Genomic DNA, 14,846 nt, shown 5'->3' on the forward strand with positions numbered 1-14,846 from the left:
TTGGGCGCACACCAGGCCAAGGGTGTCTATATGAGCAGCCCCGAGAGAATCTGGGCTCTAAGTTTCTAGTGAGCTTCCTGGTGGCCAGCATTTCACAGTGTGGCCACAACTCACTGCTGGGAAAGCCGAGTGTGTCCCATGTGACTGGCCTGGGAGGGGACTCTCCAACACTGCTCCTGGTTTCCTCCAGCTTCCCCCCATGTGCCTTTTTTCCATTTGCTGGTCTTGCTTGGTATCCTTTCATTATAATAAATCATGAGATATACAATAGAGAGAATACAACTCTATTCTGAATCCTGAGTCCTCCTGCCAGTCTTCAAACCTTGGGGTTGTCTTAGAGTCTCTTGACACATGAGCCAAGTCCTAAAGTGAGGGAGTGTCTGCTTCCAGGGGGGCTTGTGCGCTGCAGTCGAGAAGGAGGCCGGCATGGTGGAAATCAAGGGAGCAAGTGGGAGAGTTGGAGGACATAGCCAGAGGTCGAGGGGCCACATTAAGGAGGGCCTGGCTGCCGTGAGGCCCTTCGACTTCTACTTGCTGTGATCTAGGCAGCTGCTGGAGAGTTGTGGGGAGAGAATCTCCTATTTTTAAAGGGCTTGCTCAGGCTGTGGTGTTGGGAGTGGCAGAGGAGGGGGACGCAGTTAGGGGGCTACTGGGGTAATGCAGGCACAGGTTGGGGCTCACCCAACGCTGGAAACCACAGCAGCCCCTGTGGCAGGGCCGTCCTGGAGCACTCCCGGCCCTTCTCCTCATCCAGGTTCTCACCCCTGCGTCACCTCGCATCCCTGCCCTGGTGACAGTTTCCAAACAGCTGCTCCCATTCCACACCCAGGCTTTCTCGTGTGCCTTGTTTAATCTTTTTTACAGCACTTATCTCTAACTGAAAGTATCTTCAGTGTTTACTTTAAAGTCTTATTCCTCCCTCCTCCATCCTTGAGAACACTTAGTAGGCAAACGATGAATATTTGATTTAAAAAGTGAATGAATCCATGAAACTGATGATGCTGTGATATGCTTGGCTGGAACTGGGTGAAGCTCACACTGGCTGCTGGGTCAGCACAGATGAGTGGAAGCACAGAGCCTGTCAGCAGCCTCCTGACCACGTCCAGCCTCCTGACCACGTCCAGCCTCCTGACCATGTCCAGCCTTCAGACCAGGTTGGACTTCTGACCATGTCTGGCCTCCTGACCACGTCCGGCCTTCTGACCATGTCTGGTGTCCTGACCATGTCCAGCCTTCTGACCATATCAAGCCTCCTGACCATATCCAACCTCCTGACCATGTCCAGCCTCTTGACCAGAGCTGGCCTCCTGACCACATCGAGCTTCCTAACCATGTCCAACCTCCTGACCACATCCAGCCTCCTGACCATGACCAGCCTTCTGACATGTCCAGCCTCTAGACCATGTTGGCCTCCTGACCACGTCCAGCCTCCTGACCACATCCAGCTTCCTGACCACTTCCAGCCTCCTGACCATGTCCCTGCCATATGTGCCCTGGTTTAACTTCTTACAGTAACATAAGGAATCATGACGACTTTGAGTGACAACCTGTCCCTCTCAACTTGCAGTGGTTATGGTTTCCACAGCCTCAAAACCTAGCCAATCTCTCACTGACCCTTGCAGAGGCCACAGCCTTATTAATGCCTTTTGAGTTCTGATCCCTTCTTTACCATCTCCTTGTCTGGAGATAACAGGTGAGAATTTTTAAAAACACATGAAAAACAACATTATATGGATTTATAAACCTCAGTGAACCTAAGCAGAAGGAATACAAAGAAAACACCTAGGATATTGTAGTCAACAAATGAAAAACAAAAATAGAAAGTCTTTGCTCAGGCCTCCATGCTTTGTACTAGGACATCCACTCTCCTTACTTTCCTTCAGTTTATGCTCCAACTGCCGACACAGTGGCAAATCAACCATAATGTCTCACTAGGTGTAACTGCTCCAGTTTTCAAATACCTTCATGGAGTCCTACAGTCTTCTGGAGAAAGTTCCACCCTGACGATGTACATGGCGCCTTTTACTAACTTTCCCTAGACCCGGGCCCCTCATGGCTCCTCCCTCCACTTCCCTACCCCCAGTCGCTGCTGCCATTGTATTCATGACCCATTTGCAGCTCCCCTAATATTCTTGCCACATCAGGCCCCCAGGGCCTCAGCCTTCCCTCCCTGCCAACATTGCTTCACCTGCCCTCTGCCCCTCTGCTGTCCCCAATTCGGGAACTAACTCTAAATCATGCTTCAGATCTCAACATCTCCAGGAAATGTTCTCAGATGTCCCTCCCCTGTGCTCCCACAATACCCGGTGCTTTTCTTTTCTTTCTTTCTCTTTAGGATATGGTTTCCTTTATTAAAATAGGTTGCACCATGATCCCCATATTGTTCTCCAATGCTCACAATTACCCCTTCAAAATACAGACAAAATCTTTGTTAACAAAAGAAATTACATTGATATACACCTTAGAACAGTTTGGAAAATGTGTATTAAAAGCAAATGAGGCCTGCAAATTACGAAGATTTTGCTAATATGCAAACACTGACTTTTGGCCTAGTTAATGAGCAGTTTTCCAGCTCTGGAGCATAAACTCCTACAGGGTGCAAGCCTACATCTGTGGCTGCCACCCACACCTCCCACATGCCTTGCCCCAAACCCACAGCTGGCCCCAAATGATAAGCTAACCATCCCCCAGCTCTGCACACCCACTTGCTTTCCCTTCACACGCATACTTGCTTTAAACTAACCAAACTTTGATTCCCAAGGGAAATCTACCAATAGCCTGTGGAACACAAAAAATGTACAAGCCCGTGAGTTTTTTTCACTCTGCTTTGTGCACCCCACCTGCTGGCTGAGACCCTGAGCCACTTGTGCTTCCCATCAACCCCTCTTAGCACGCCCCCCTCTCTCTCTGGGACATGTAAGTAACACATCTTTTCTCATAAGTATGGCCTCAGTTTCCCATTATGTCACATCTGACCTCCACCTGGATGCAAATTTAAAATCCAACTTAACTGACTTGAAACAGCTGTGTAGCCATGACTATTAGATTTTCCTGGTACCTGCAAAGAACTTTGCTGTATAACCTTCAAACTGTACCTTATTGTCTAGTCTATATAACTGCTTAAGAGAGACAGATAGTCAATAAATCCTACAAAGCAAGACAGAAATGGGAAAAAAAAATGGCTGAAATCTGGTGCTCTGACTATAAGCCTGCCTCTCTGCCATCTTTTAGATGCTGAAAATTCCAGAAATCTGGAGAGTTAAGTTACAACATATAACTCAATTAGATATTTTCATGGTAATAACAGCTTGCCCCCCACCCCCAGGACTCTCCTGTGATGAAAAGTTTGAAGTGAGCACTTACTCTGAAAGAAATGGTGAGAAGGAGGGCGGTGCTGCTATACTAGGGAATGAAGAATGAACGCAGGAACGGAATGCATGTGTGGGGAGGTAGGCTATGAAAAAGGAAGTAAGTTAATGGTTGTTGAAACTGACCACATGGGAGTTCACTGCACTGTTCCATCTACTTTTGGTATGTTTGAAAATTTCCATAAAAAAGAAAATGCCATGCCCACCAGCTAAATGACATCCCTAGGATGTTAATGATTCAATTCCTTGCCTTCTTGGACACTGAAGTATAACTGTGTGACTAGTACTCACAGAGTAGAATAACCAGCCTTCAGATGGGGGAGCAGGATTATGGTCAAGGCTGAACCCTGGCTGGTCACCTCTGCCCTGTTCTCGTCTCTTCCCTGTTGGCCTATCATTGAAGGTCCTCACAGTGAAAACCCTTCAGGAAATTCTGCTTTCATGGAAGTAAAAGGTGGTTGAAATCATTGTTTCTCAGAATCAGAAACGAGTATTCAAGTTTGCTAAACCCTCTAACCAGAACAAACAGAGAAAAGGCTCAATGAGCATGTGACGGAAGTCAGGTTGGTGAGTTGTCCCAAAAGTTACCATGAGGATAACACTGCTGCACAGGACAAGGAAGTTGGCAGCAGCTCAGAGATCACCGTGGGCTCTGCCAGGAGGGGAGGTGATTCCTGCGTGCTGAGTGAAGGGCAAACCCCAAGTGGTATTTGGTGGATTCTGGCCAGATACCACCTTTTTCCTTCAACAATTGATAGGACAAATAGAAAGCCAAGCCAAGCTGTCATCATCTGAGGGAATAATAGCTCTTTAGAAATCTGAAGGAAGACTTACAAAAAAGGTCTCAGTTACGGTAAGAAAGCTTTGTTTGGTTCACCAAAGGCAGAGAAATGGGTCTACTACATCTCTTAGAAAATGAGTAAAAGACTTTTTTTTTAAAGACACACACAACAGGATAAGCAAGGCATACAATAGATAAAATCAATGGGCCTGGGCTCTGTGTTAATCTGAGAATTGGGGCTTTCCTGGAGAATCTGATCATTCCATCAATATCTATATGAAGTTCAAGTTTTCCAGGATTTGATAAAAGTCTCTGATTGTTCATCTGCCTTTAGAACTAGAGAGTTTAGCTGTCAAAGGACCATCTCCCTGTCGCTAATAGGAGAAAGAGTGCTCACCAGGGAAGGGTGGATTCCTGGGTGAGAGTTTGGGTGCACAAGTGGGTTCGTGGGTTTGTGTCTGAAGTTTTGAGCAGAAGCTCCTCCAGATCAGAAGCCACAACTGACCATCCTATGGTCTTGGTTTCCAGTTCTTATCCATGCTTTAGGAGGTATATCTCTATAACGTGTTTATCAGTCACCTGGGAATCTCATTTCAATGCAGTTTGTGATTCTGAGGTGGGGCCTGACATTTCTAACAAGTTCTCACTCAGGAGGCACCTATGCTGCACCCGAAGATGCACTTTGAGAAGGAAATCTTCAGTATTGCAAAATCATAATCTGGAAAGCATGCCTCTAGATTAGTCCTGAGAGGGAGTGCTAACCACAGAGGAATTGGTCCACATAGAACAAAAACAGAGAGAACCTAATTAAAGAAAAGCAGACAAGGAACCTATCTGGAAAAAGATGATGCAGATGTCTTAATTCATAATAAACCAGACTTGGAGGAACTTAAAATAGAATCACTCCTAAATGAAGAACTCATATGCAGATATATGAAATTATTTAATTTGAGTATAGGAACTATGAAACACATATTCCTTTATAAGTTTGATTTTTACAATTCTTAGGGCATGAGGAAGTATAAAGGGTTGCCAATTCTGTGTAGAAACAGAAATAAGATGAACCAATTTTCCCCTTTCTGTCTTTCTCCAGTTAAAAACTAGTTGTTGGTTTTCTTTTTTGGTTTCCCCTTTTACACTTTCCCCTCCATACCACCTGGCACTTCTTCCTCTTCCCTGCCCCATCCAGGGTCAGAGGGACGTATGCTGGTTTGAAATTATGCCCCCCAGAAAAGCCATGTTCTTTAATTCAATTCACTTTTTATTCAATTTTGTCTTGATTCAATATTGTCTATGGTAGGACATTTTGATTAGGTTGTTTCCATAGAGATGTGACCCACCCAATTGTGGGTGGGACTTTTGATTAGGTGGTCTCCATGGAGAAGTGTCTCCACCCATTCAAGGTGGGTCGCTTACTGGAGTCCTTTAAGAGGGAACCGTTTAAGTGTGAATATTACTGAAGGATGTGCACCCTATTTTGGAGAGATTTAGCATGTTTCTGGTTGAGTACTGTTAGGTGAAAAAAAAAAGTGTCTATATTGTTCTGTATTTAGAGATTAAGTATGGTTTAAGATGACGTGTATAGCTGCCATGTTTGCAAGGGGCGGACTGTGATGGTTGAGTTCATGTGTCAACTTGGCCAAGTGACGGTGCCCAGTTGTCTGGTTCAGCAAGCATTGGCCTATCTACTGCTGTGAAGACATTTCATGGACTTAAATCATGAGCATGTTGGTTGCATCCATGGCTGATTACATCTGCAGTTGGTTAAAGGGAGTGTCTTCTGCAATGAGTGACACTTAGTGTAACTACCCAAAGGTTTTTAAGGAGAATTCAGTGGAGAGAATCTCTCTCTCTCCATTTCAGTCAGCCAGCCTCTCCTGGGGTGTTCATTGACAACTTTCATCTAAGCTGCCAGCTTGTGACCTGCCCTACAGATTTTGGACTCTTCTATCCCACGGTTGCATGAGACATTTTTATAAATCTCGTACTTAGAGATATCACCTGTTGGTTCTGTTTCCCTGATTAATACAGGAGAAGCTCCAAGTTGATTGGTGAGATCTGGGGTCACTGATGCCTCAAGATGCACACATTGTGACTTTCTCCATTTGCTGCTGACTACAAGAGAGGGCAGGGCTGGCCCCACACTCACCCACTCAGGCCTCCAACCTCACCTTCAGGCTCAGACAGCTTCAAACAAGTTCTGCGTTGGCTGTGTTATTCCTTAGTGTTTTTTATGTGCATATCTCCTTGGAGGGCTGGGGTAGGGGTGGGAGTGACAAGAAAGGCAGAATTTGGGTATTGCTGTGTCCTTTAGCAAACTTCTAATAGTAATGGATGGATATGATCTGTGACTGTCCACAATGATTTCCCTCCCAGTACTCAAATACATCAAAAACACACCTGGCCTCTTTTCTCCAGTTTTTTGTGGTCCTTAAGAAGTTGTTCCATGCAAATCATACTGCCTCCAATGTCTGTAAACTCTGCTTGCTCTTCCAACAACTTTTGCAGAGCAAGCTTAACCTACAAGACACATTACAGCAGTCCAGAAATAAACCTGTGAGCAACAATCTGGAGGTACAGGTTTGTTCTGCTTTAAGAAAACCCCCAAAATCCAATCAGGAGTTGTGTATTTTTATATATACATTTTTTAAACAGCTTATTTGCTTTCAGATTAAGTTGTAAATATAGAGGCATCTGTAGGTTAGAGCCACAGTTTTTAGATTACCATCACTGAATTGCCAAGCTTGCCTAACAGGAAAACAGAATTCTAGAACATTGTTAGCTCACTGAAAAACTGAGAAGAGGGGCTCTGTGAAGAAGCAGCCTCATTCCCAAGAAGAAGCTGGATTAAGAAGAGGAAAGCCCAATACTAAAGAATGTAAGGAGGAAGAGACAACCAGGGCTCACCGTTCCAAAAAAGGAAGTTCTATAAAACAAGAAAATAATACCTCATAAAAATTGTGCTCAAAGTGCTGCAATTGTAGGAATTGGTTAGCTTCAAGTGATGCTTGGACCAAAACTGACTAAAAGGTCTCTTCGTTTCATCCAACTGTACTAATAACTTGTCAAGAAAGAATGGGAAAGCAACATCGTGTTAGCATTCATTTCCACAGAAGCCCACAAAGACCCCTGTGGATGACATACTCGTGTCAGTCGATGCTCTTAACTGTGGTATGCGCTTTATAATAAAAGTCAATATTAGCTATCACTTTCTTAGGGTTCACCTGAGCCCATATTTTCCATTTTCAATCAGGACACCTCAGTGCTAGGCAGAAACTTCACTTTGGATATAGCTGCTATCTCTCAGGAGATCTCTGTATTTTTTTTTTCCACCTAAGTGGGAAAGCACAGCCCCCAGCCAAACTGCTATTTGTAAAGGAAACTCAATAATAAACACTACCATCTTATGATACCATATCATAAGAGGAGGGAATGGAGTTCTCATAAAAAAGACCTCTGTAAGTAGTTACCTAAGGGTGGCCATCTTTTCCCTATGATTTTTGCAAATATTATTCTTTTTTTTTGGCCCCACCAAGACTCAATAGTAGCTGTTACAATCTGCTCTTGATTGTTTTAGATCTACAAATTATCTTCTGAGAAGGCAGAGTCCACTTCCTTCACTCACCTTGTCATGGTAGCTGCATTCTCAAGTTCATTGGGATTGAGTTTGCTGGCAGGATTTCTGGTTGCCGTTTCTTGGATGCATGATAGCAACATGACCCCTTGTAGTCCAAGTAATTTCAACTCATCCTGGAGAAAGAAAAATATAGCTTCTTCTAGAAGGAGTTAAGATGAAAATAAATTCTTTGTGGAATTTGGGATAGAGGAAATGGCATATCAGTATTTTTTTCATTTAGGAAATTAAATGCTAAAAAAGTCAAGCTGTAGGTTTTTAAAAATGAATTGATTAATTTCTTCTTAATAAGTAATGCATACACATGATACAAAATTCAAAATATATAAGGGGATATACTATTTAAAAAAAGACCTTTCTACTTCTGTTCCTAGCCCATCCACTTTCCCTTTCTCAAAACAATGTGTATACAATATCTAAGTTTTTGTGTATCTCTCTAATGAAAATTGTTAACTGGTTACTGCTTTTGGATTGAATCACATGGCCTTTAGTAGGATTACACAAACCTACCATCAACAGGGGACAGGACTGAGGACTGGTTGTCCGTGAAGGGAGTAAAGGTAAGCTGCCCATCCCCCAAATGAGCTTGCCCTTGTCCACAGTAGTGAGAATTCAAACTATTTAGTACCTACATAGAACACTGATCAGTTAGCAGGGATGCCAGATAAAATGCTGAAACAGAGTACTGAGGCCCTGCAGATATTAACCCTTTAGTTGCTATTAATCATGAAGAAATTTTGTGGGTCTCGGGAAAGGGGCCAGGGAGGGGCACTCAAGGGATTCAAGGAAGAGCTAGTTTCTGAAACAGAAAGTCTGCAGGTTCATAAAAAACAAGGCAACCTGATCTTGAGACTTGCTCTTATGAAACTTATATCTGTAACGGGGAAGCTTAGCCTGCCTATAGTAATGCTTAAGAGTTACTTCTGGAGGACCTCTTTTGTTGCTCAGATGTGGCCTTTCCATCGCTAAGCCAACTCTGCAAGTGAACTCACTGCCCTCCCCACTATGTGGGACATGATATCCAGGGGTGTGAGTCAAGTCAACATGTGACTTGACTCCTAGAGATGTGGCAGCTCTGGTATCATGGATTTGAGAATGCATTCTTGATCAAAACAGGAGAAATAAATGAAATAAAAAATGTCAGTGGCTAAGAGATTTCATTTCGAGTTGAGAGGTCATCCTGGAGGCTACTCTTCAGCCAGACACTGCAGATTGCACAGTATGCCAAGCCCCAACCAGTAGTATTCCTGAAAACCCTAAAGACTACCCTGGGCTCTAAGACTCGATACAAGTCTTTCTTAGTAAGTTTATTTATTTAGTAACTTAAGACATCCAGATTGTTCCTGTGCCAGATAAGCCCTGAAACCCAGAGGTACCAGTTTCTCTAAGAACATTAACAGTTTCATTCTTCAACCCCATAAGGTTAACACCCCTTTCCAACACAAAGAAGGTAAAACAGTCATTGCCCACATATCCCTGAAGATTGAGAGAATGATCAAATGAGAGGGAGGAGGGGAAACTGAGATGTTAGGATTTAATGAATGATTATGACAACTGACTCATTATATAGATATTTCTTTTTAGTTTCTAGTGTATTAGAGGACCCAGAAGGAAATACCTGAAAGTGTTGAGCTGTAATCCAGTAGCCTTGCTCTTTGATAATGATTGTTAACTCTATACCTTTCACCTTGTGACCATGTGATTGTAAAGGCCTTAGGAATGACAATTCCTTTGCCTGGGCTATGGGTGGATATGCAACAAAATAAGGACAAATATATTTACATTACAGGGGATAAGGAGTATGGGATATTTTGGGTATGCTTTTAATTTTTATTTCTTTATTTAGAGTAATAAAAATGTTCTAAAATTGATTGCGGTGTGTAATGTACAAGTATATGATGATTTTGTGCACTGCTGATAACATACTTTGGATGGATTATATTGTGCGAATATACCTTAATAAAATTGCATTAAAAAAAAGACAAGAAAAAAAACAAGGCAAGAATATTACATATCTAGGTAGGGTTTATGCTTATTATTTTGCCTTATCTTGAGGCCCAAGGGTTTTTTTTCTAATTCCTTAAATTTGAAATATAATTCATATGACATTAAATTCACCCTTTTAAAGTACACAATTTCATGTTTTTTTTACTGTATTCATAAGGTTGTACAACTATCACCACGATCTAAATTCCAAAAAGTTTTCTTTAACACTCAAAGGAAACTCTACACCCATCAGTAGTCACTCCTAATTCCCTCTTGCCGTCTTTTCTATCCTCTGCCCCCAGCATCTGGCAGCCACTTACGTATTTCCCATTTATGGATTTGCCTATTCTGGACATTTCATACGAATGAAATTGTACAATGTATAGCCTTTGGTTACCTGGCTTCTTTCACTTAGCACAACGTCTTCAAGGTTCATCAATGTGGCAGCCACCTTCTGTGTATCCATTCATCAGCTGACAGATACTTGGGTTGTTTCTACTTTTTACCTATTATGGAATAATGATGCTGTGAAGATTCATGTTCAAGTTTTTGAGTGAAGCATATTTTCAATTCTTTTGGGTTTATATATAAGAGTGGGACTGCTGGGTCCTTTGATACATCTTTCTGAGGAACTTCCAGACCAGTTTACATTCCTACCAGCAATGAATAGGGTCCCAATTTCTCCCCATCCTCACCAGCACTTGTGTCATCTATCTCTCTAGGCCATCCTAGTGGGTATCTCATTGGAGTTTGATTTGCATTTCCCTGGTGACTAATGATCTTGAGCATGTTTTCATATCCTTATTGGCCATTTGTAGATCTTCCTCAGGGAAGTGTCCAGTCAGATCCTTTACCCATTTTTAAACTAGGTTCTTGTCTTTTTGTTGTTAAGTTGTAAGAATTCTTAAAATATTCTAAATACAAGTCCCTTATCAGATATATGATTTACAAATATTTTCTATGGTTTTTATTAATTTTTTATTATATTGATAGTGTCCTTTGAAGCATGAAAGTTTTTAACTTTGATGAAGTCCAATACATCTATTTTTTTGTATTTTTCTTGTGCTTTTGGTGTCATATCTAAGAATGCTCTGTCAAATCCTGGATCATGAAGATTTATTCCTATGTTTACTTATAAGGGTTTTATAGTTTTATCTTTTAAATCTAGAACTTTGATCCATTTTGAGATTAATTTTTACATGTGGTAAAAGGTATGAGTTTCCATTTGGGTATCCAGTTGTCCCATGGCCCAAGAACCTTACATGGTTTCAGTTTCCATGGAAAGAAAATGTACAGCTTGGAAATGGACAGAGAGTCCATAGCCTGTTGAAGTTACCTTTCCTAAGGAAATAGGATGCTTGGATAGGATCCAATTTTCAGAAAAGCCTGGGATACCTGTGCGCATGTGCTGCACTGGTGTTCTCTAGATCTCCACCCAGGGTGAAAAAGGACACACAGGTAGAGGAGGGGTGTGCGGAGTTGGGTTTGCTTGTCTCAACCTATCAGGGCCCTAATTTCTCCCAGAAAGGCTGAAAAGCTGGTTGTGTGAACATGACCCTCTTCCTTTCTACCTCTCAGCTGGCAGAGAGACTACAGAGATGAAGGTTTGAAGTCCTAGCACGAGGCCCACAGCCCGGCTGGAGAGAAGGTAATCTATATTGAAACAGCGAGCTTCCTTCAACTATAACCTTATACAGCCTAAGGGCCACCTCAGGGGAAGGGATTTATGTTCCCTGAATAGTCCCCTTTTCTGGGAAAGACTGCCATTTGCTTGGAAGTTTGATAAGATTCTTCTTCTGTGAATGTTTTCTGTGTAAACAGATTGATTTGATATGCCAGAATCACCAAAAGAAAGGAGAGCCCTTTGAAAGATATTATTAAACAAGATCTTAAGAACAACAGAGAAAATTAGCAAATAAGATTGTAAAATATCTCAACTTCAAAAGCTCTTCTATTTTGATTGGTTGTACAAGCTACTAAGTACTTATATGAATCTAGGATAAAATAAGAATCCAGATCATGAAGATTTGTTCCCATGTTTTCTTATAAGGGTTTTATAGTTTTAGCTCTTAAATCTAGAACTTCGAGCCATTTCTTTTTTTGACGTTTTCAATGGGGATTTATTAGGTTACAAATTTACAGTTCTGTGGCCATAAAAATGTCCAAATTAAGGCACCAAGAGGGGATACCTTGACTCTGAAGCAAGGCTGCGGCACCCGGCTCCCTCTGGCACCTGGGTAAGTACATGGCGATGTCTTTTGGTCCTTTGCTTCTGGTTCCGTGGCTCTAAGCTCGAATTCCAGTAGCCAGCCTACTCTTGGAGTGTCTCCAGGGACTTTCTCCCCCTGTCTCCAAATGTCTCTGAGCTCTGAGCATTCTGTATCCTCTCATAAAGGACTCCAGTAAAGGTTTAAGACCCACCTTCAATTGGGGCAGGGGGGTCACATCTTTTATTTTTTTAATTTTGTTTCTTTTTTTTTTTTTTTGCATGGGCAGGCACCTAACTGGTCCATTTTGAAATAATTTTTGCATAGGGTTATGCAATCTTTTGCAAAGATTCCAGAAGAAAAGAAATTAAGAAATCAAGCCAAACTTTCCAATGCTCTGCTAGCTATTTAGGAGAAATGCTCTAGGCTGGGAGAAAGATAAAATCATACTCTGTAACTTATACAGATATTTTAGATAGATATAGAAGCTAAGTATTCTGAAGAATGAATCTTACTCTGGTTTTCCATTTGGAAAAGGTGCTTTCCAAGTGGAAAAAATATTATTCAGTTGGCTATATAGCAAGTAATACATCTAAGAAATGGAAAAAAAATTACTCACTTGATCATACAGCAAGTACTACATCTGAGAAAAATGAAATAAAGTATGTGCAATTAACCACAAAACTGCTGGTATTAATAAAAGCTTAAACAGTATTTCTTCTTTTCTAATATAAACGCTTTTTCTCTTAAGTGCAGTTTTGGATGAGAAAAAGGAAAAGCATAGCTCTACTTTAATGATTTTGGTATTCTTAATTCTAAATGGCAAGGTAAGGAACAAATAAAATCAAATTAGTATTAAGCCAATAATTAGTCACAATAAAAAGGCCTATGAAACTCTTCTGCATTATCTTTAAAAGGGCATTAATATTACTTGGTAAAATATACAGAGAAAAATTATATTCTCATCCAGATTCACTTAAAATTCTTATTTAAGGTAAACTCTGGGGAAAATTAAATTGTTTTGTGAACTTTATCTTGAAGTAGTTATACGTCATTCTTTAATTTAATGGCAGTGAGGAAAATAAATGCAATCACAAAATTTTAGTTTTATATGTGATCTAACATTTATTTTTCTGAGTAAAAGTCTAATTAAATAGAATTTGCTAAATTCTTTCACCTGTCTTATAGGTCAAATAATTTATCATTATTTATACTAAATTTGATACTGTACAAAGTAAACATGAGCTTTTAATCAAATTGAGATGTGCTCATGGTCCTTATAAAACTGTTCTTTATAAATGTCAGACTACTGCAAATTAAGTGGATCTACAAAGTTGCTCTATTATATAATGAGGGCTTAACTTTCTTTGCCCAGAGTTACATGTTTTAATTCTGAGAACAGCTGGTTCCCATCCACAAGAAAATGACTGTGGTCGATGGCGTTGTGTACCCCAGAGAAGGCATGGTACAATTCTGGTCCACGTCCCTGTGGTCACTTTTAGTGGATCTCAGTGGCTAGTTGAGGCAGGCTGGGCCTTGATCCCATCATTAGAGACCTTAGGAGAGAAGAGGCCAGAAGCCAGCATCAGAGGCACAGGGGCAAGCAGACAGGGAAGGAGAAGACAATACTGTGACGGGAAAGCAGCAGGCCAGCACCGAAATGCTACAGATCCAAGAAAAAAGAAGCCTTCTGACTTCCAGAATCATGAGACAACAAGTTCCCATGTTTAAGCCGAACCACTGCGTGGAACTTGTCATGACAGACTGGCAAGCTGAGACGGTCTCCTTCCTGCATCTTGGAGGTTTGCTCTTTCCCTCCTTTCATCATGGTGGAAATTAGCGAACATCTCTTTCTCTGCCTTTCCTGGGTAACCCTACAGCCGGTACAGTCCGACCTAACTACATGTGTAGTCCATACACATGTCCTAATCTAAAATGAACATTTATTTTCCTTTTCCACAGAGACCTTCCTGATGGGTCACGTTGTCACCTCTGTGCCCCACTCTGCAACCTTCCACACCCTTCTTGAAATGAGGTGGAGAACAAATCGTGCTCACAAGCACAGGCACAGAATGGCATTTCAGTTCCTCCTTAATATCACGGACCGTCACTGACCGCTCTGCAGACGGCATTTCAGTTCCTCCTTAATATCGCGGACCGTCATTGACCGCTCTGCAGACCCCTTGGTCTGTGACCTGCGGGCCTGCGGACCTGCGACCTCAAGTCCTTTTGGGCAGGCTTCACACAGAGGCATCCTGGACCCCGCCGTCCTGAACCTGTGCCACCTCTCCCAGGAATCACAGGAGGTGAACTTGACCAATATGTTTGAAAAGAGAGAATCAAACGTTTCAGAGACATTCCCAGGGAAAAGTTCCAGGATGCTTTCAGACTTCATAGTTTCAGACCAGAAGGATTAATGTGCCTCAACAACAGGCTCCAGAGGCTCCTCTAACTAAACTATGTGGTCCTTGAGGTTATCTGCTTTGGTTTTCCTGGCAAGTGGTGGTGGGTACGCAATCGATGTTGAATAAATGAACAATTCAACCATCTAGCAATTTTGCAAATTTTTGGTTACTAATGAAAACTTTCAGCTCTTCCCAGTTTCCAGGTTGCAGGGATATAATGCTAAGATGTATTAACCTTCTAGTCCTCTATTAGCTTCCTTATGGAGGACAGGTCTGCTGTGAAACAAATACTGGACTGGGTCAATTCGTGCTTCTTGAGGTAGAAAGGGATTGACACTAATTTATTTAAAAGAAAACCCAAGAAAAATTCCCTTTACTTCCTAATCTGAAGGAACCTGCCACGCTCCTTTCTCAGCAGGTTCTGATGTGCTGTTATGACTCATTTAATCGGTGCCTCTCCTTAAA

At 41.8% G+C, this 14,846-nt stretch overlaps 1 long non-coding RNA gene across 1 annotated transcript; it reads left to right on the forward strand.

Moving 5' to 3' along the window:
• Positions 1–6,938: 6,938 nt before the first annotated feature.
• LOC143684304 (uncharacterized) lies at positions 6,939–14,488 on the forward strand. Its single transcript, XR_013175965.1, has 3 exons — positions 6,939–7,320; positions 11,348–11,417; positions 13,939–14,488. It is a non-coding gene; the product is annotated as an uncharacterized LOC143684304 (long non-coding RNA).
• The last annotated feature ends 358 nt before the right edge of the window (positions 14,489–14,846 follow it).

The sequence above is a fragment of the Tamandua tetradactyla genome, chromosome 5 (assembly GCF_023851605.1).
Source record: "Tamandua tetradactyla isolate mTamTet1 chromosome 5, mTamTet1.pri, whole genome shotgun sequence".
Lineage (NCBI taxonomy): Eukaryota > Metazoa > Chordata > Mammalia > Pilosa > Myrmecophagidae > Tamandua > Tamandua tetradactyla.